At 43.0% G+C, this 22,008-nt stretch overlaps 1 long non-coding RNA gene across 2 annotated transcripts in view; it reads left to right on the top strand.

Annotated features, from left to right (window-relative positions):
• LOC139077232 (uncharacterized) overlaps positions 1-22,008 on the top strand; it is a 66,727-nt gene that overhangs the window by 20,076 nt on the left and 24,643 nt on the right. For both annotated transcript variants that reach the window (XR_011529560.1, XR_011529561.1), the window contains exons 3-4: positions 6,382-10,301; positions 11,711-11,881. This is a non-coding gene — a long non-coding RNA (uncharacterized lncRNA). The remainder of the gene's footprint in view (positions 1-6,381; positions 10,302-11,710; positions 11,882-22,008) is intronic.

The following is a 22,008-nucleotide window of genomic DNA, read 5'->3' as shown; positions in this document are numbered from 1 at the left end:
ATATCATGGATATCTTCCCAGATCAATGTAGTAAGACTGAAATCATTTGAGCTCCATAATATACACACAAAATTGCTATAATTTATTCAATCCTATGGATAGACTTTCCAATTGTTTTTAGTTTTTTGACCATTATAAATAATACTTAGCTGAAATCCTGTGTATATAAGTACTGAAGCTTTTACTTCTGTAGAATAGGTAACTTGCAGTGGGACGGCTGGTATGCCTCCTTTTAATTTTAATGTACGCTGAAACTGTTTTTTAAATTTTTAAAATTTTTCCTTTTTCTCCCCAGAGCCCCCCAGTACATAGTTGTATGTTCTTCGTTGTGGGTCCTTCTAGTTGTGGCATGTGGGACGCTGCCTCAGTGTGGTTTGATGAGCAGTGCTATGTCCGTGCCCAGGATTCGAACCAACGAAACACTGGGCCACCTGCAGTGGAGCGCACGAACTTAACCACTCAGCCACGGGGCCAGCCTCTGAAACCGTTTAATTTACAAAAAATGGAGCAAATCACACTGCCACCAGTGTGTGAGGGAGTCCATTTCTCTACATTCTCACAAAGACTGGACACTGTCCGTGTTCCAACTTTTTGTCAAAGATATCTCATTATTGTTTTAATTTCTGATTCTCTGATCAGTAGTGAAATTGACCAATTTTTCATAAACTTATCGGTCATTTGCATTTCCTTTTTTGTGAATTGCCGGTCTATACATTATTTCTCATATATTTTTAGGTTGTTCCTCTTTTTGTTATTAATTTATAGGATTAAAAAATATTGAGGTTATTAACCCTAAGGCTGTCATAATGATACAGATATTTTCTTCCAGTTTATTGCTCATTTGATGACTTAGTGGTGTCTTTTGTCATGCAGACACCATGGTAAAATTTTCTTGTAGTTAAATCTCTCAATCTTTCGTTTTTTGGATTCTGAGATTTTTGTTTTGTTTAATATCTTCTCTATCTCAAGCAAATATTTTTTTCTAATATTTTATTCTAAAGCTTTTATTGCTTATTTTTGACATTAAAACTCTTAATCTCTCTTGGAATTTATTTTTTAGTGTGGTATGGAGAAAGGGGAGCTACTTCAATGGTTTTGCAGTGCTTTGCAGTTACGCCGACATGATTTATGAAAGAGTCCATCGCTCGCCTTGAACTGACGTGCTTCTTTCAGCATAGAGTGTGTTCTTCCATGCCCTTGGATCCTCTTCTGGGCTCTGTGTTCTCTTTCGTGATCTGCTTGTCTGTTCCCATCCCAGTTCCGTGGAGTTTGTAATGGCATTGATCATTAGTCTTCATACATGGAGGAGCAAGCTCCTTCACCATTTTCGTTTTAATACTTTTTTGGCAATCTTTATATATTTATTCTTCCATGGAAACGTTAAGATTATTTTATTTAGCATGTAAACATTTTCCTGTTGCTCTAATTGGAATTCTTTTTTTTAAAATTAAGGTTATAAAAGTTAACATCCTTGTGAAATTACAGTTGTACATTATTATTAGTCATGTTGTAGGTACATCACTTCACCCCTAGTGCCCTCCCCCCACCCCCCTTTCCCCTGGCAACCACCGATCAGTTCTCTTTGTCCATATGTTAACTACCACCTATGAGTGGAGTCATACAGAATTCGTCTTTCTCTGTCTGGCTTATTTCACTCAACATGATACTCTCAAGGTCTATCCATGTTGTTGTGAATGGGACAACTTTGTCCTTTTTTATGGCTGAGTAGTATTCCACTGTATATATATACCACAACTTCTTTATCCAATCATCAGTTGCTGGGCATTTAGGTTGGTTCCATGACTTGGCTATTGTGAATAATGCTGCAATGAAGATAGGGGTGCATGGAACTTCTGGAATTGCTGATTTCAGGTTCTTAGGATATATACCCAGTAGTGGGATGGCTGGGTCATAAGGTATTTCTATTCTTAACTTTTTGAGGAATCTCCATACTGTTTTCCATAGTGGCTGCACTAGTTTGCATTCCCACCAACAGTGTATGAGGGTTCTCTTTTCTCCACAGACTCTCCGACATTTGTCACTCTTGGTTTTGGATATTTTTGCCATTCTAACAGGTGTAAGGTGATATCTTAGTGTAGTTTTGATTTGCATTTCCCTGATGATTAGTGATGATGAGCGTCTTTTCATGTGTCTATTGGCCATCTGTATATCTTCTTTGGAGAAATGTCTGTTCATGTCCCCTGCCCATTTTGTAATTGGGTTATTTGATTTTTTATTGTTGAGTTGTGTGAGTTCTTTGCATATTATGGAGATTAACCCTTTGTTGGATAAATAACTTGTGAATATTTTTTCCCCATTAGTGGGCTGTTTTTTTGTTTCAATCCTGTTTTCCCTTGCCTTGAAGAAGCTCTTTAGCCTGATGAAGTCCCATTTGTTTATTCTTTCTATTGTTTCCCTCATGTGAGGGGTTATGGTGTCCTAAAAGATTCTTTTGAAGCTGATGTCAAAGAGTGTGCTGCCGATATTCTCTTCTCAAAGACTTATTGTTTCAGGCCTAATCTTTAGGTCTTTGATCCATTTTGAGTTTACTTTAGTAAATGGTGAAAAAGAATGGTTGATTTTCATTCTTTTACATGTGGCTGTCCAGTTTTCCCAGCACCATTTGTTGAAGAGACTTTCTTTCCTCCATTGTAGGCCCTCAGCTCCTTTGTTGAAGATTAGCTGTCCATAGATGTGTGGTTTTATCTCTGGGCTTTCAATTCTGTTCCATTGATCTGTGCATCTGTTTTTGTACCAGTACCATGCTGTTTTGATTACTGTGGCTTTGTAGTATGTTTTGAAGTCAGAGATTGTGATGCCTCCAGCTTTATTCTTCTTTCTCAGGATTGCTTTAGCAATTCGGGGTCTTTTGTTGCCCCATATGAATTTTTGGATTCTTTGTTCAATTTCTGTAAAGAATAACATTGGAATTCTGATTGGGATAGCATTGAATCTGTAGATTGCTTTAGGTAGTATGGACATTTTAACTATGTTTATTCTTCCAATCCATGTGCATGGAATGTCTTGCCATCTCTTTATGTCATTGTCGATTTCTTTCAAGAAGGTCTTGTAGTTTTCATTGTATAGATCTTTCACTTCCTTGGTTAAATTTATCCCAAGGTATTTTATTCTTTTTGTTGTGATCGTGAATGGGATTGAGTTCTTGAGATCTTTTTCTGTTAGTTCGTTGTTAGCATATAGAAATGCTACCGATTTATGTATGTTGATTTTATACCCTGCAACTTTGCTGTAGTTGTCGATTGTTTCTAATAGTTTTTCTATGGATTTTTTGGGGTTTTCTATATATAAGATCATGTCATCTGCAAACAGTGAGAGTTTTACTTCTTCATTGCCTATTTGGATTCCTTTTATTTCTTTTTCCTGCTGAATAGCTCTGGCCAACACCTCCAGGACTATGTTGAATAAGAGTGGTGAAAGTGGGCAGCCTTGTCTTGTTCCTGTTCTGAGAGGGATGGGTTTCAGTTTTTGTCCATTGAGTATGATGTTGGCTGTGGGTTTGTCATATATGGCCTTTATTATGTTGAGGTACTTTCCTTCTATATCTATTTTACTGAGGGTTTTTATCATAAATGGATGTTGGATCTTGTCGAATGCTTTCTCTACATCTATTGAGATGATCATGTGGTTTTTGTTTCTCATGTTGTTAACGTAGTGAATCACATTGATTGACTTGCAGATGTTGAACCATCCCTGTGTCCCTGGTATAAATCCCACTTGATCATGGTGTATAATCTTTTTGATATATTGCTGTATTTGGTTTGCCAAAATTTTGTTGAGGATTTTTCCATCTATGTTCATCAGTGATATTGGCCTGTAGTTTTCCTTCTTTGTGTTGTCCTAGTCAGGTTTGGGGATCAGGGTGATGTTGGCTTCATAGAATGTATTAGGGAGTGCTCCATCTTCCTCTATTTTCTGGAACAGTTTGAGAAGGATAGGTATTAAATCTTCTTTGAATGTTTGGTAGAATTCTCTAGAGAAGCCATCTGGTCCTGGACTCTTATTTTTGGGGAGGTTTTTGATTACTGTTTCTATTTATTTACTTGTGATTGGTCTATTCAGATTCTCTATTTCTTCCTGATTCAGTCTGGGGAGGTTGTATGAGTCTAGGAATTTATCCATTTCTTCTAGGTTGTTCAATTTGTTGGCATATAGTTTTTCATAGTATTCTCTTATGATCCTTTGTATTTCTTCGGTATCTGTTGTGATTTCTCCTCTCTTGGTTCTAGTTTTATTTATTTGAGACTGCTCTCTTTTTTTTTTAATGAGTCTGGCTAAGGGTTTGTCGATTTTGTTAATTTTTTCGAAGAACCAATTCTTTGTTTCATTGATCCTTTCTACTGTCTTTTTTGTTTCAATATCATTTATTTCTGCTCTAATTCTTATTATTTCCCTCCTTCTACTGACTTTGGGCTTTGTTTGTTCTTTTTTTTCTAATTCTGTTAGGTGTCATTTGAGGTTGTTTATGTAAGATTTTTCTCGCTTATTGAGGTGAGCCTGTATTGCAATGAATTTTCCTCTTAGGACTGCCTTTGCTGCATCCCAGATAATTTGGTACGGTGTGTTTTCATTTTCATTTGCCTCCTGATTATATTTGATTTCTTCTTTAATTTCTTCAATAATCCATTGTTTGTTCAGTAGCATGTTGTTTAGTCTCCACATTTTTGGCCCTTTCCCAGCTTTATTCTTGTAGTTGATTTCTAGTTTCACAGCATTGTGATCAGAAAAGGTGCTTGATATTATTTGAAGCCTCTTGAACTTATTGATGCTTGCTTTGTTTCCCAAGATATGGTCTATCCTTGAGAATGTTCGATGTGCGCTTGAGAAGAATGTGTAACCTGATTTTTTGGATGAAGTGTCCTATATATATCTATTAGGTCCATCTGATCTAATTTTTCATTTAATTCTATAATTTCCTTGTTGATTTTCTGTCTGGATGATCTGTTCATTGGTGTTAATGGGGTGTTGAGGTTCCCTACTATTATTGTATTGCTGTTGATGTCTCCTTTTAGTTTTGTTAACAGTTTCTTCACGAATTTTGGTGCTCCTGTGTTAGGTGCGTACTAATTGGAATTCTTAATAAACCACTACACTAATTTTGGAAGCTGTATGTTATTTCATTGTTTTTCCATCCAGGATCATTCTGTTGTCTGTCTTTTAACAAAATTCTATAGTTTACTTAAGTTTTATGTGTTTCTTGTTACATTTATTCAAAGATATTTTTTGTTCTTTATTATGCATAAGATTATTTTTCCATTTCCTTTTTAAAAATTATTATTAAGAGAATTTTTTAGAGCAGTTTTAGGTTCACAGCAAAATTGAGGGGAGGGTACACAGATTTCCCACATACCCCCTGCCCCCACACACGCACAGCCTCCCTGGCTATCAATACCCCCCACGAGAATGGTACATGTGTTACAATTGATGAACACGCACTGGCACATCTTCATTGCCCAAAGTCCATGGTTTACATGTGGGTCCACTCTGGGTGCTGTGCATTCTAGGGGCTGAAGAGATATATAATGATGCGTGTCCATGGTCATAGATCATACAGAGCAGTTCACGTCTCCAGAAGTCTTCTCTGCTGCCTGTTCATCCCTCCCCTACCTGCAGCCACTGATCCTTTCACGTCTCCATAGTTTTCCTTCTCAGAATGTCATATAGTTGGGATCCTACAGTACATAGCCTTTTCAGATTGGTTTCTTTCACCTAGTAGTGTGTGCTGAAGTTTCCTTTATTTGTTTTCATGACTTGATAGCTCATTTCTTTTTAGCACTGAATAATATTCCATCGTCTGGATGTACCACAGTTTATTTATCCATTCTCCTACTGAAGGACATCTTGGTTGCTTCTGAGTTGTGGCAATTATGAATAAAGCTGCAGCAAACACCCGTATGCAGGGTTTTGTGTGGACTTAAGTTTTTACCTCCTTTGGGTAAATACCAAGGAGCACAATTGCTGGATCGTATGGTAAGAGTATGTTTAGTTTTGTAAGAAACTGCCAAACTGTCTTCCAAAGTAGCTGTATTATTTTGCATTTCCACCAGCAGTGAACGAGAGTTCCTCTTGCTCCACATCCTCACCAGCATTTGGTGTTGTCAGTGTGCCAGATTTTGACCATTCTAGTAGGTGTGTAGGGAGATCTCATTGTTGTTTTAATATTCATTTTTCGGGTGACATATGATATGGAGCATGGTTTCATATGCTCTTGATTACTGTAGCTTTGCAGTAAGTCTTTTTTTTTTTTTTTTTTGAGGAAGATTAGCCCTGAGCCAACATCTGCCACCAATCCTCCTCATTTTTGCTGAGGAAGACTGGCCCTGAGCTAACATCCATGCCCATCTTCCTCTACTTTATTTGTAGGACGCCTGCCACAGCATGGCTTGCTAAGCAGTGTGTAGGTCTGCACCCAGGATCCAAACCAGCGAACCCCAGGCTGCTGAAGCAGAACGTGTGAACTTAACTGCTGCACCACGGGACCAGCCCCTGCAGTAAGTCTTGAAGTTGAGTAGAGTCAGTCCTTCAGCTTCGTTCTTCTCTTTCAATGTCGCGTTGGTTATTCTCACTCTTTTACCTCTCCATATAAACTTTAGAATCAGTTTGCTGAAATCCACAAAACAACTTGCTGAGATTTTCATTGGGATTGCATTGAATCTATGGATTAAGTTGGGAAGAACTGACATGTTGACAATCTTGAGTCTTCCTATCTATGAACATGGACTATCCTTCCATTTATTTAGTTCTTCTTTGATTTTGTTCATCAGAGTTTTGTAGTTTTCCTCATACAGTAGGCCCTCTGCATTCACGGCTTTCCCATCCACGGATTCAACCAACCATGGACTGAAAGGCCTAAGATGGTTGTGCCTGTTCTGAACGCGTACAGAATTTTATTGTTATTATTCCCTAAATAATATGGTATAACAACTATTTACATAGCATTTATGTTGTATTAGATATTATAAGCAATCTAATCTTCAGATTTTGGTATCTGCAGGGAGTCCTGGAAGCAATGCCCCACAGGTACTGAGGAATGACTGGATAGACCTTGTACATATTTTGTTAGATTTATACCTAAGTATTTCATTTTTGGGGGTGCTAATGTAAATGGTATTGTGTTTTAAATCTCAAATTCCACTTTTTTATTGCTGGTATGTAGGAAAAAATTGACTTTTGTGTATTAACCTTGTATCTTGCAACTCTATTTCCTTTTTAAACTCATTATTGCTTGCATAAATAAGAGCTTTTGAATTTTGTACATTTATTATATGCAGCTACCTCACAAAATCTGTTAGTATTTATAAGAGGTTTTTAAAATAGAATCTTTTGGTTTTCTAGGTGTACAGTCATATACATTTTCTTATTTCCAATATTTATACTTTGTCAATTTTCTTGTCTTATTGCATTAGTGAGAACTTGTAAAAGTAGACTGAATAGCTTTGGTGAGGGAGGCATCTATGACTTAGTCCAGACTTTAATGGAATAGTTTTAGTATTTCATTGTTTAATATAATGTTTGTTGTTGGTTTTTGAGAAATGACTTTTATCGTACTTCTTTAAAAAATTAGGATTGGCTCCTGAATTTTATCAACTGTCTGTTTTTCTTGAACATTAACATTATTTCTCCCTCTCCAAATAAACTTCTCCCCAAAAGCCCCACTTAAAAAATTGTTGCTATCAGCTGGTAAGAAAAATTTTACAGTTAGCAATTGATGTCAAACTTGGGAAACCTGCCATATCCTCTGGAGGCCCTGGAGGGTGTCAGCTTGGAGATATCCTTTACACACCCCAGGGCAGGGCACAGCAAGCAGAAACCAGGGCCTTACAATAAGGGGTGGAGGTGAGTGTGTCACCCCTGAAGGAGCTGGGGGAGCACTCGAGTCGGGTCCAGGAATCAAGGGCAGGGCGAGGTGAGCTGATTACCAGCTGTCATCAATCAAAATGTCAACGCCAGCCTGAGAGCAAGGGTGGGGCTGAGGGTGGAAGCCAGTGAGATCCCTCACCAAGCGTTGGGTCGAAAACTCAAGAAACCTGTGCGGCAGATACAAGCATCTGGCTGTGAACTGCCGCTGAGGTGGTGGGTCAGCGCAGGCGAACGAGGAAGTAGGAAACAGAGCTTAAGGAGCACATGTGGGTGGTCCAATGTTATCCCCGCCGCTTAGGGCTCCTTGTTAAAGGCCCAAGAGCCGCCTTCCGTGTCTTTTTTGGGTTGTCTTGAAGACAGAGTTTGATAGACATCTGTGAAATAAAACGCGGGGTGAAAAATATTGAACAAGATATACAACGGTGTTTCCCAATTATTATTGGATGCTCTCATCCTTTACAAAGGAAGAATTTATCTTAAGCCAAAATTTAAAAACAATTTTTTTCTAATAAAAACAAAATATTGACAAAAAATCGGATCTGGAAAATATCGAAAAATATCTAGGGAAGAATAACTAAAAATTCCATCCCTTAAAGATAACTTCAATGTTGTTAGTGTATTTCCTTCTAGTTTTTTTCTATGATTTGCGATCATATAGAATTCATAGATAAGCAATGATTTTACCTTACTCGTTGTTAATCTACAGGCGTTTCCTTGTGTCGTTAAGATACATGGTCAGCAATTTTGTCTCTGTTCTGCGGTGCCTCTCAATGCCTGCCCTGAACACAGGGAGCTTGATTGTTGAATGCATGGACTGAGTCATTAAAGTCTGTGTGAACATAGCTTTTAAAAGCTGCATGAGATTCCTCTGTTGGACGTGCCCTAATTTACAGGAGCATCTGAGACCCCCGTCTCCTCTCTCTAGTCACTCGTCTTCCCAGGCCTCAGCGTCTGGAATCTCTAGGAGGTTCCTGAGCGGTTCTCCTTTTTGCCCCCTGTTTTGTGCTTGATGTTCCCTCCTCTCCCTGCCCCCGTGCCTGGCTAACTTGTCCAGCCTTTCAGGTTCCAGCTTAGCAGACTCTTGTGTCAAGACTGCTGTACCCCGACCCCCATTGGTTAAAGTCCCTTGTCAGTTGTCCCACAGGACTCTGGCACATTGCTCAGGCTCCTGGCAACAGACACAGGCACCATCTAAATCGGTCATTGAGGAGAACTTAACGACAGACTGTTCATAAAGGCATGGCCAGGGAAGGGGGAACACCCTGGGCTAGCATCCAGGAAACCACGGCTACCTCTAAGCCTGAAGGGGCCAAGAAGAGAAGGGATTCCTGGGGCCCAGAGAAGACTCCTGACAGAAGCTTCGGTAGGGGAGCACATGAACTGAGAACTGTGGCCTGGGAGGGAGGAGTCCTCTTGCCTTCCTCCCCTTCTCCCATCTCCTCCTGGAGCCTCCCACTCGTCAGCCCTGTGGGAAGCCAGGTGACAAGGGGACCCTTGGATACAATTCATGAAGGCCGGCAACCTGGAGCTCAGAGCAGGGTGGAGAGGGGAGGAGAGTGCACCTGGTGAGGCAGACAGAATGTCCCTCACATCGGTGCTCGTCTGTCCAGCACCTGCCCGACTGTGTGACACTGCATGTTGCTGCCTGAGCCTCCCACACTCTCATGAAAGATCCTTGAAGTGAAGAACCGTGCCTTATCTCTTTGGGGGACTATACCCCCAGGAAATAACTTGAAAGAGGGAAAATCAGGAAGGTGCACAGTAATATTCACAACACATCTCTTTATAATGGTGGAGGATTAGAAATGCCCCCCAATAGGGAAGGAGTTCATCAAGCCAGCCAGGACATGCTGTTATTCAGCCATAAAAGAGTTCTTGGGGGACACTGTTAACACAGGTGAGCGGTGGCACAGGATAACAGAAGACAAAAGCAAAGCTGATTAGAAGTTTGTTCAACTGTGTAGATGTCTCCTGTATGGGAAGAGATCAAAGACATATACATTCATAATAGTTAAAGACTGGCAAATGTCACATCCTATAATTTAAGAGAAAATAGGAAACTTCTTGTAGAATTTCTCACAAAACTTGGTGTGAAGTAGCTAGAATAGTCAGGTCTGTGTGAAATATAAAAAATGGGGATGACAGCTTAGCTTAGGAGGCTGTACCAGCGGGTTGTATTTCCAAGCTGGGGATTTAAAAATTAACTTCTAGATCCAAGGATCTGAGAATAACTCATGTAACCCTGCTCTATTTGTTTCTTCTCCCTGCCTTATGCCTCTTTGCTCCATTTTCACTTCCTGGTCTGTTGAACTGTTCTGATGGATGGTTGGAGAGTAACGTCCTCCGCCGTGATCCCAGGCTTTTCTCAGGGGGTCGTCGCCACCTGCTATGAATGGGTGAACACATCGGAATACGTGAGCTGGGTGAGGAGTCGGCGGGGAGGGGGTTCCTGTCCATGGCTGCATCCCTGACTCATTTTGTGACCTTGGGCATACCATTTAGCCTGTTTGGGTCTTTTTATCTCTTTGCTCTGGATGATATGCAGCCCCTGTAAATCTAGAAAGCAATTCCCAAAGAATTATGGCATCCTTGTCCTTGCAGATGTTTTGCAAGGATTTAGGAAGAAGTGTATCAACAGATTTGTTCTCTGGCCCCAGTTCCTTACACTGTTCGTATGCACCCACATCTCTCACATGAGAGAGGATTTACTCTCACAGCTTCTGAATTCGTGTGTGCGAGCACGAACACTTACGGGAGGCAAAAGATGAAACACATGCCACAGTAAGCAGACATTTGGCTGGGACTGCTTCTTTGTCATCACTTTCCTGCCTGCAGAAATATTGCCCCTAGCCTATTACCAGAAATTTAAGGAACTCATTAATAAATACCCCACATCTGTTCACTTTTCTTACTCCTCAAGCACTTACCAATTCCTTTGCAATCCCAAGCAATTAAATCTTTTATATAACATTTGCCTTTCTGGCTCTCCTTTTAAAATTTATTACCCTCCCACGCCCTTTTTTAACTCTCTCAACCTCAGTCTTGCAGCACAGACCAGGAGATAGCCAGGTTCCTAGACTGGGGAGGGAGGGGGACAAAGCTGTCTGCTGAACCAACTACTTTTTCTTTTTTCTTTTCTTTTTTTGTGAGGAAGACTAGCCCTGAGCTAACACCTTTTTGCTTGAGGAAGATTGTCCCTGAGTTAACATCGGTGTCAATCTTCCTCTATTTTTTGTGTGTGGTTGCTGCCTCAGCGTGGCGTGATGTGTGGTACTAGGTCCGTGCCTGAGATCTGAACCCGCAAACACCAGGCTGCTGAAGCAGAGTGTGCGAACTTAACCACTACACAACCTGGCCGGCCTCACCATCTGCTTTTTCTTAGCCGTAGAAAAAGTGAGGATTTACAGGTTGGGGGGCAGATCTTTTGGGGGGCTTCCAGGCTACTAATAGTCTATTCCTGTTTGCAAAATTCCTCTCCCAGGCTGAGAAGCCCACAAGTCACTGTGACCTCCACGGAGAATAAATGCCTCTGAGATACACTCTCATTTGGAAATATTCTAAAAATACCGAGTTTGGAGCTGTACGATCTGCTCCAATCCTGCGCAGTCCCATCTTTGTGCTTCTCTCCTCAGTGACAGGACTGCCACCTCCACCGCCTCTTTCTAGCAGAGGGAAGCCCCTTGGCTGTCTTGGATGAAATGTGGTCTACATTAGAGAGGGACCTGGAGAAAAAAGAATAAAACAAAAGCGAAGTCAATTTGCATTCAGATGTTTGCATTAAATATTAATAGGGCTTGGGGATGAGGGTAGTTTCTCTCTTATTCACACTCAGGTTGCCAGGGCTGTCTGGAGTTTGCAGGGCTGGCTCTGGGAGGTGAAGGAAGGCAAAAGGAAGAAAAAAGGCGACCACACCCCTGGGAGCAGCCCAGGGTTCAGGCCCTCATCATCCTATGCCCTGACACCGTGGCCCAGACTGCTAAGAGCAAGTTCAAGGAACAGAAAGGTATGGAAGTTTCCAGCAACAATCACAGAACATCTGATGGCAAATCTTTAACCAATGAAACACCCTCATGCTTTCAAAAGCAATAACCTGAGTTTAGGGTCAACAGAGAGTACCAGAGGAGGGCCAGGAAAGGGAAGAGGGGAACAGCGGGAGAGCCCCAGCGCTGATGGATTGCAAGTGCCCCGTGAGCCCCTGGGGACAGGGGCTGGTAGGTGAATGCCTTCTGCTGAGACCTGAGAATTCATAGGCACAGGGAGGCAAAGGGAGGGTCTGGGAGGGGAGGGCTGGCAGCCCCTCTCCATCCATCTCTAGCTTTGGAGGGGAGGTCAGGAGGTCGTGCTGTTGTCGACTGTGGAGGAAGCTTCTAGTTCGAGGAAGTGATGGCTCTGTGCCCAAGGTGGGCTCTGTGATCGGTACGAGTCCCTCCAAGAGGAAGCCCTTGAAGCCAAGTATCCGGTCAGGGGAGGTTTTTGTGTCTTCTTTCTCTTATCTTTTTTTTTTTTTTGAGAATGAAGACCTCTCAGGGCCTGTAAACTCCACCAGCTGAGTGACTGTTTACTTAGCCTTCCTGCAAGGCTGGCTCTCGTCACCCACGTCTGGGCCTGTCCCGGGGTATCCTCCACAAGAGGAACTTGGAAATTTCCATTGCTTCTCTCTAGCCCAACTCTACCCTGCCCCGGCCAGACTGCCCCAGGGTGTTGCAGTCTTACAGCAGAGAACAGTAGTTGTCAGTCTTGGCTGCACATTAGCATCACCTGGACATCTTTGAAAAGTTTGGGTGCCCAGGTGACACATGGCCCAATAAAATCAGAATCTTTAGGGGTGGAGCTGAGGCTCAGGAGCTTTTAGAACTTCCCAGGGTGATCCAATGGCTGGCAAGTCTGAGAGCTGCTGGCATAGGGCTATGAGCACAGCCAATTGGCTGGACTTGACTCTTGGCTCTCCTGCTAGTACTAGCCTTGGGCAAGTTATTCACTGCTCTCTGCCTCAGTTTCTGCAAAATGGGAATGATAATGGTACTGACAATAGCACATAGTATTGGTGTGAGGATTAAATGAGTTAATATGCACCCAGGGCCTGGGAAGTGGCTGCACATAGTTAGCACTCTGTAAGTGTTTGCCATTTATTATGCTGGGAAGCACATCTTAGGAGACATATTGACAATTGAAATAGGCAGGATGGTGAAGGAACCTGAGCATGTGTCTCAGGAGAAGAGATGTAAGGAGCTGGAGCTATTTCTCCTGGAAAGGGGGAGGCTTTGTTGAGATGCGATGGTTGTCTTCAGATTCCTATCAGATGGAAAAGGAATGTGGTTTGTTTCACGTGACTATGAAGGAAAGAATACCGGTTTGGGAATGGAAAGTTTCCAAGAGCCATTCAGCAGCGGCCTATGTCATGGGGAGTGAGTTCCCAGGTGCTGGAGTATTCAAGCAGCAGTGGGACAGTTTTGGGTGGAAATATTATATAAGGAATCACAATGGAACTGAATGGCTTCCAAGGCCTTGCACATACTGAGCATGACTAAATGGTAGCTGTCATTAAATGCTCTCTTGAAGTGGGCAAGGGCTGCAAATTTGGCAGTGGATGCCATAGGTGCGTCTAAAACTGTGTCCAAGAGAGCACCAAGGTCAAGTAAGGTAGAATCAAACCTGTTCTCAAGTCAAAGGGATGAACCTGGGCTGGGCAGTGGAGCTTGGCCCCTGCTTGCCTGGAGCAGGAGTTGATAAAGAAGACAGCCATGGGGGTGGGTCTGGGACTTGTGCTGTGAACAGGGGTTGTGAGGCCCAGAGGTTGTTTTCCTTGAGCTCTGGACACAGCATAGATGGGTGGGTTGGCTTTGTTTGAGGTGGAGGGTCAAAGAAGAAGACACTTTGTAAATCTACAGCTCTGGGCCTTGGCAGTTTCCCACCCCAACATCCATGGCACGGTCCCTCACCATCACACCCTCTCTACTCACCCCGACTCCCGCCTCACCCAGCAGTCTCCTGCTCTATCTCATCTCCTTTGAGAAATCTCCATGAAGCCTATTTTACTTGCCTTTCTTTTTAGGGGTGGGGTGGGGACAGCACTAGTTGTGACACTTTTTCACTAGAAATCAAGCTGAATTTCCCGTTTACTGAGTCAACTCCTCTTCCGCCCTTTCGTCTTTGTCCAGCACACATTCAGCCACTTCCTTTGCTGTGTTTTTGGCGAGTGGTGGCAGCACACAGCTCCTGGTCCTCCTCCTGCTCCATCCATGCCCTCCTCCTCTGCAATGCTTGCAGGGCATCCTTCTGTCATGCTTCTCCCTCACCTTGTCACCTGCATCTCTCTCCTCAGTGCACAGCCAGACTCTGGACATCATTGCCCTACAGGAGGCTCCAACTTTAAGATCTCCATCTCTGAAATGCCCTCTGTAGCCACGACCTCATGTCCTTCCATTGTCCCACTTACTCATTCCTACTAAGCCTCTTCTTTGCCTTCATTGTGGCCCCTGGAGCCCTCCCTATTCTGGGGCATCTTGGACCGGTGCCGGTTGCCTCTGTTCCTTCCCTCCCTGTCAAGTTTGGATTGCTTGGTGAGTTGTTTCGGCACAGTTCTCAAAAGTGCCACATTCCCTTACCCTCTTGACCTCCTACTGCATCTTCCCAGACGACCCTCTCTTCTACTCCTGGTCCCAAACTGCTGAGGGATTTTTGCGCCAAAAGTAACCGGACCCACCGCCCGCTCCTGCCGTCGGACTCACCCTGTCCCCTCAGCCATCTTCTTCAACTCCATTTTTAGCTCCCTATCAGATTGCCACGACAGCTGCTCCAAATCTTTTCCACTCCGCTTGAGCCCTAACTGACCCTGCGCGTTTCCTTGCCCGGAACAGCGCTCTTCCCTGGGCTGGCTAAGGAATCCACTGCTCCCTGCCGCTGAGCTTTCTTTCTTTCTTTCTTTTTTAAAAACGTGGATAATTTCTCATGCTCTTTTCCTTTCATCCTGTTTTGGGGAAGAAATGCTCTTTACGCTTCCCAAGGCTAAGCCTTCCACCTGTGCCCCTGCCTCGGTCATCTCTTCTTCCTCTGCTGTCTTGTCCATTCTCACCTCTCCTCATCTTCAACCCCCATTTATTTTGAGCCCTGAGTCTTGAGACTCACTCTGATTCCCTTCACCTCAGAAAACAACAGTGAGAAAGCCCTGACTTTGTCCTCCTCGTCTCCCCTCCTCTCTCTATCATCTTCCTCACTTTCTCAACTCCTTGCCATCCAGGTTCCACTTCCCTCCTCCATCCCCAGGAACCGACCGCACTGAGCTGATGTTCCTGAAATATGCCCCACCAGCTCTCTCCTCCCTGGGTGGCGGCCTCCCGAGGAGGAAAAAGCACAGCCGTTGAAGTCAGCCACGCAGGGGTATCAGTCCTGGCTTTTCCCCATGTGCTCTTGACTCTCATTTGGTGCATTATTAATCTTCCCAAGGTTCAGTTTCCTCCTCTGAAGAATGGAAGCACTGATATCTAATTTGTTGGTTGCTGTGACTACTAAACGAGATTATACTTGTAAAGTGCCCAACACAGGGTTGGTGTGAAGTAAAGACTATTCCCTTCCAGCCTCTGCTTCAGCAAATGCTGATTCCTTTGTGATATGCCTTTGCTGCCTTCCACCTGCCTGCTGACCTTCCACCCACCCTTCAGGGCCGAGTCATATCCTTCCTCCACCTGCGGGGCCAGGTCCCTCCAGTCCTTGCTCTCTCTAACCATGTGCCTCTCTTATAGCCAGTGCTGCGGTCTACACTGTGTCAGGATCATTTATACACATTTGTCCAGCATCTCATGAAATCAAGAGCCGCTGGGGGCAGGACTGTTGAGTTCACCTTTGGATGCCTCTAGAGTGCCTATCAGAGCATCTTACATATAAGAGAGGCTCAGTAAATGTTGTTAAGTTTAAAAGAATTTTAGGAGAATTGCTTGCCACTAGGTATATCTTTATAATCTTAAAAAAACCCCTCTAAGCTGACCTTTCTCATCCGTGAATATAATCCCTAACCTTGTAGAATTTACAATGAAACAGGGATTTACAGTGTAAAGACCTGGAAAAACCTCTTAATGAAGACCATCAACAGGTCTGGCCAGATTTTTGTGGTCCTTATGCTACCTTGTCGAAATTATTTGCCTTCAGGTTACTAAGGTCCTGTTTCAGTAGGTAATTAAGATATTCCCCACTTGGTGGAATCGGTCAGATTTCTCACGTGGGAGAGGAAATGGTCGGACTAGCTGATAACTAAGATTCCTTCCAGCTTGAACAAACTAACTCAGTGATCACGTGTTGCGAGTGTGATCTAATTAAGACACTCATCTATCAAAGTGACCAAGGCTGCACCTCTTGTTTGTCCGGTGACGGGAGTTCTTTAGGAGGGGCTGTTTTCTGCAGGTGCATTAATTAATTTATTTGCTCATGTAATAAATATTGAGCACGAACTGTGTGTGCCTGGTTTGGTGTTAGGTGCTGGGAACACAGTGATGACCCGAGCCTGACTCAACAGAGTGCTAGTGGGCATTTGGCTGCTCCTCTTGGGAAGGGAGGATGCACAGGTGGGTTGTGGGCGGGGCCGAGCTGGGTGGCTGCCTAGGCCGAGTGGCTATCGGAGAGGATAGTCTGAAGGGACATTCAGCAGCAGCAGCAGCACCTGCCCCTCCTGGCAGTACCCTTCACACAGTTACGCTGGTAGTGAGTCTCTGGGCTTGTCACATTATCCACAGGCAGCCTGAAATGCCTCCTGCTATATACACCAGCTTCCCTGAATTCATCTTTCAATCTGGAGGATTTACAAAGATTTATACCATTAAGAGCGGGATCTCAACAGCATGCTGTATGGGAAAATCATGTTTTGCTCCCGCCCGTATACGTATTAGTGTATAAGCTCCTCTGGGCAGAGACCCACTTTCTGTGTCATGTTCTCTGTGTAAAGCTTCATTCCTTCTTAGGGCCAATGTTTCAGAAATTTGGGTCTATAACATTTCAGAATTAATACTGGTTCTTGGCTGGTGGTGAGTCGTCTATATTTTACAGAGGGGCACATGGGTCTCAGTCCTATCTTATGCCCCAAGAAGACAAAAGATGCAGGGGGAGAGAATGCCGGTATCAGAGCCAAGCCCTCCTCTTGGCTAAGGAGCCTCAGGGCTGGTATGTGCTCATCTTCCTAATGGCCCAAGCCCACAGCTTTAGATTCTTCGGGCTGCAGGGGTTATTACGGAGGACAGATGAGAGCAGAGGTTGTCCATGCTGAGTGCTCCCTGCAGTTCCCACATATCAGACAGGCATGCCTCACTGTAGATGGCTCACCAAGAATCCAGACTGCCTCTAAGGACAGGGACGTTATGGTAGGGCCATCTGGAGCCATGAATGGGAGATGAGGTGGAGAATTTTTCCAAGTTCTGCCTTGGTGCTTTTGGGGACCTCAGGCACCCCTTTCTTCTCTTCTGCTGGCTGTCCACTTCAATTGTGGACTACCTGCGTGAGGAGATCAGATTCACCACTTAGGTCCTGATGTAGAACTAGGTTACAGACAAAGCAGAGAGGAAGGGAAAGCAGAGAGCAGGAGAAGCGTGTGGTCCTGATGTTTCTCTAGGTGTGTCAGGAGAGGGGAGGGCAGAGTGCAGTGGTGAGGACAGGAGGTCGCAGTGTCCTCAGTCACACTTGCCACGGTAAGCTTTCAAAGGCAGAGTTTTCTGGTTCTTGGACAGGTAGATCCCACAGGAAGGAATCTTGAGGCCCCCATCCTATAATTCCATCACTTTACCTCATCAAAAAATGATCACGCCGTCAAGTAGACCTTTTCTACGTTTGTAGCAAATTTGGCTGAAGAGTCATCTGCAGCTCACTGCATGTTTCAAGCCTGAGTAATGCTGGCACACATCCAGACAGCGTGTGCCAGTTTCCCAAGCCTGTTCACATTTGCTCTCCTTCTCCCTTGATTCTATCCTCACCCCACCTGTATGTGGTGGGCAGGGTAGGTATTACACACCCCGGTTTATAGATGATAAGATGAAAGGCTCAGATCTATGTTCATGGTAGAATCCTACAGAGTGCCACTGGTCTCAGCGATATTTCACTCTTTTCATCATATGATGGCTGTGTAGTAGGAAGATAGTGGACACTTCAACGTATATGCCAGCATGGAGATTCCAACATCTAGTTTTACAGAAAGAGCACACTGACGAGCCCAGGTTTACATGGACACTGTCTGGGGACAGAGAAGCTGAGGGCCTATGGAAGAGGTCATGAGCCTCACCCTTGCTGGAGGGGATCCCCCCACACCGCAGTGAGTCTGGGGCATTTCTTTCATTCTTTGAGAGAGCAGCTGACCTGAGAGCCCTTCTCCCATCTGACAAGCCCCGAGATTTAATCTGGTGTGTGACACGGGGCACCACTCAGCCAAGTTAGTCCAAGTGCCTTTTATCTTTTGTATCTTTCTTAGCTCCGCCCGGAAGACCAACAAGAATGCAAAGAGAACCTTTGGTGTATCGCACCTGCTAAATCTCTTATCAGCCAAAGAAAACCTTACTAAGAACCGACAACGTTGGCAGCCATTATCAGAAATTCAGGGTGAACAGAAAGGCTTGATTTGACCAATTTGGAAGAGTTAGGGCTTGAAATACAACAGCAGATTAAGTAGGATAAATAAATCATCTTATGTTACTTTTCTCTCTCTAGCCATTTTATTAGATGTAATTTGGATGTTGCCAACGTACACTCACTAAATATTTCCATGTGTTCACATGAAATTTGAACTCATAAATGTTATGGTCATAGAAATTTTCAATTTGTTTAATTATTTTGTTCCATTTCCTATTTAATGTAATATGAATTTGTGGATAACAGATAAACATAGTCATAAATGTACTAGTTGAGGGCAGAAAAGAGATGTTTCTTGCTATCTCTCTCATAAACTAAAAATGTTACTAACACTTGTTCTACTTGTCAACAAAACTGTCAGAGACTAAAATCAGCCATGGACCGCTTACAGAGAATATCCAGGATGGCCCATGGCGGATTGTATGGGCCTGTTATCCATGGCTCAGGGTGGATACCCGTGGGTCTTGTCTGGGACAGATAGGTGCTCATTCTAGATTTAGATTTGCATATCCAGGAACTGAAGCAAACACTTCTGACCCTGTAGGAGACTTAGAGCAGACAGTATTTTGATTTGGACCTGCTCTTTATGTATCATCATAAGAATCAAGGAATCCATTTTACCACAGGTGCAGTATAACGGTCATATATAACGGACTCATCATATACTTGCCACCCACAAGGCAGTGGACTGATTGAAATTTGAATGGGCAATTGACACAGGTCACTCACCAAATTGTAGGGGATGGGTGTTAACACTTAAAAAAAGTATTAATTGAAATCGAATGAAAACATTAGTTGCCAGTACAACAGGATGCAAAATCTTTTAACATCTTAGACAATTTAGAGTAGAAAATCAGCACATTACTGACTGATCTTAAGATCTGACTCAACACTCAGTTTCCAAAGTGAAATGTCTTAGCGCAGTGTACAAATAGGCCCTGAAGTCAAAATTTGTTCCTGATTCCAAGGCTTAGTTGATGAGAGTAGAACTGGCATCCCCCAAGTTCAACAGACTCAGTTACTCTGGGGGGATGTAGCCAGAGTTGTCCCAGTATAAGGAAATCAGAGAAGGTATTTTTGAATGCTAACATACATTTTAAATAAAGTGCTTATTAATCAGTATCCTTTAATCAGAAATGTTGATTAGTAGGAATGCTTATATATGCATTTTTTGTAAGACAAAGCAAATAATCATGAAACATTTTTCTTTTAGCAAAAAAAAGAAAAACAGCAACTTCCATTTGCTGACAACCTGTTATGTTTCTAGGGACTTATTTCACAATAGACACATGGTCGATATTGTATCATATTACACATGAGGATGCTATGGCTGAGAGGCTGAAAAACTTATCTAGCCACGTAGCTAATAACAGGCAAGACGATCTGATTTCAAAGCCCATGTTTATTTTTGCTCGACTCTGCCTCTGTGAAGTATTTATTCAGAAAATTCTCCTACAAGGTGCATCCAAGGTCTATAGACATTTTAACTCAACCTTCCATGGTTTTTACAGGCTTGCCTATGTGTATACATACGTGCATATATGTGTGTGTATACTTAGATACTTATACACACATGAGCATATATCTATGTATCTATGTGGAATGGAATGCAGAGGAACAGATCTATTGTCTGCTGCAGACAGGGCCTTCCTGGGGGCGTTTCCTTAATGGAGTCATCAAATTCTTAGGTTCTGAAAATGGATTGTATCAGTTAAATTTTATCTAGGGGACTGACTCATGCTAACCAAACTGATTGATAAAATAATATTGTTTGGTAAAACAATATTGCCAATGAAACTTCAGCACAAGTGATAAAATTCACAGAGTTTCCTTTCCACCTCAGTGGTGGCTGTGGAAGCACCTTTTGAGAAGCAGCCTTCATTGGCCTGGGTTCCTGAGTGACCATACCAAGCCGACGCGTGTTGGGCAGTAGAGGGAGAGGGAAATAAGCTTGCTGTTTAAGTGACAGAGATGATGGGGTTTTCTGCTACGTACATAACCCAGCCCATCCTGACTGATACAATAAATTGCTCTCTTTTATATAACAAAGGTTAAAATCCATTTCCAAGCATGTGAATGAGCAGTGTTCTTGAGCCAAAATAAGGTTTTTAATGGAACCTACATTAAAATCTCAGTGGTTTGTAATCCAACTAACCAAAATTCAATTAATTTGTGTACTGACCACTCTACTCAGTGGGCTAGTCCAAGGCATCTTCCTCTCTGAATTATTGCAACAATCTCCTTGTACTTTCTCCTTGTTTCTATCTTTGTCACCCAATCTCCTCCCTAACTCAATCCCTGGGAGTACCCTTTACAAAAGTGTGTTTTCACTGTTTTCCAAACTGATATTTTAGTTAACAAAATATTAGGAACATCTTTCTATGTCACTGAAATTAATTATTTCTAACTGATGGAACATGGCTTGGAAATCAGGGCCAGGCACTTGCCCAAGGCTCTTCTTCCTAGTGGGCTGATTCTGGTGTGCTGCATCAAAAAGAAGGGCAGGTGGTGACTTGATGTACAAAGAAGCAGAACAAAAGGAACAGAGCCTCTGCAAGGAATATTTCCACTAGACAGCGGTGCTCGATAAATTGTCAGGAATCCTGACCCCTAGCCCAGTCCTCTGTGCATACAGTACATCTAATTCTTGCTTCACCTGAAAATGGCGTTCTGGTGAACTGGGATTTCATGGTACACTCTGTTTTGTAGTAAGGCCACAGTTGCATTCCTAAGAAACCTCAGGTTATCAAAAACTAAACTAAAAAAGAATTGCTTTGATAGTTAAAGAAAAAGAAACTTTCACCCTCACCATAATTAAATTATTTTTCTTGCAGGATTTTCAATCATAGAGGTATTTCATAGATATATTTTGCTACTGAAAACTTAAAACTATGAACTATGTAATCAAAAGCAAACCTAAATATCATGGAGGAAAGCCTATACGGCACATCAGATGGAAAATAAAATCCATGCATTTAATAGTCAGGAAAATGACTCCTAGCCCTGCTCATGGCCACCAATGGTAAGTAGAGGAGCAAGGTGGCAACTGGGTGATGGGCCCTGAACCAAGTACGCTTGTGACTCCCACTCCACTTTTTCTCTTCCTTGCGTTGTGCCATTGGCTGGTTGTGACCCTGTTAAAACCAGGCACAAGAGGTGTAACACAAATCACGTTCCCGTAATTATTGCTTTATTTCTTATTCACATCAACGAAAACATGTGTGGTGGAGCTTTGCCTATATAGGTAGTCACTACCACTTCTGTGAGTCAGCTGAAACAAGGCAAAACAAGCAAACGAACAATGACAACATGTTTTTGTCCTTCTCTCGTGGAACACCAATCTTTATGTCAAATAGTGGTCCCTCCTAGAACAGGCCGCAGGGAAGCGTGTGCTGTGAATGTCACTGTGTAACGTGACCTGTGGTTCTCAGGCTGTCTATGTCATCCAGAGGGGAAAGGTACCTGCCATTTATCGGAACTGAATGCTTGCCAGAGTGTGTCCCTTTCATTTGGAAGGACTCCTAAAAGGAT

The sequence above is a fragment of the Equus przewalskii genome, chromosome 19 (genome assembly GCF_037783145.1).
Source record: "Equus przewalskii isolate Varuska chromosome 19, EquPr2, whole genome shotgun sequence".
Classification (NCBI taxonomy): domain Eukaryota; kingdom Metazoa; phylum Chordata; class Mammalia; order Perissodactyla; family Equidae; genus Equus; species Equus przewalskii.
The sequence above is the reverse complement of the archived record's forward strand: the minus strand, read 5'-3'. Positions and strand labels throughout refer to the sequence as shown.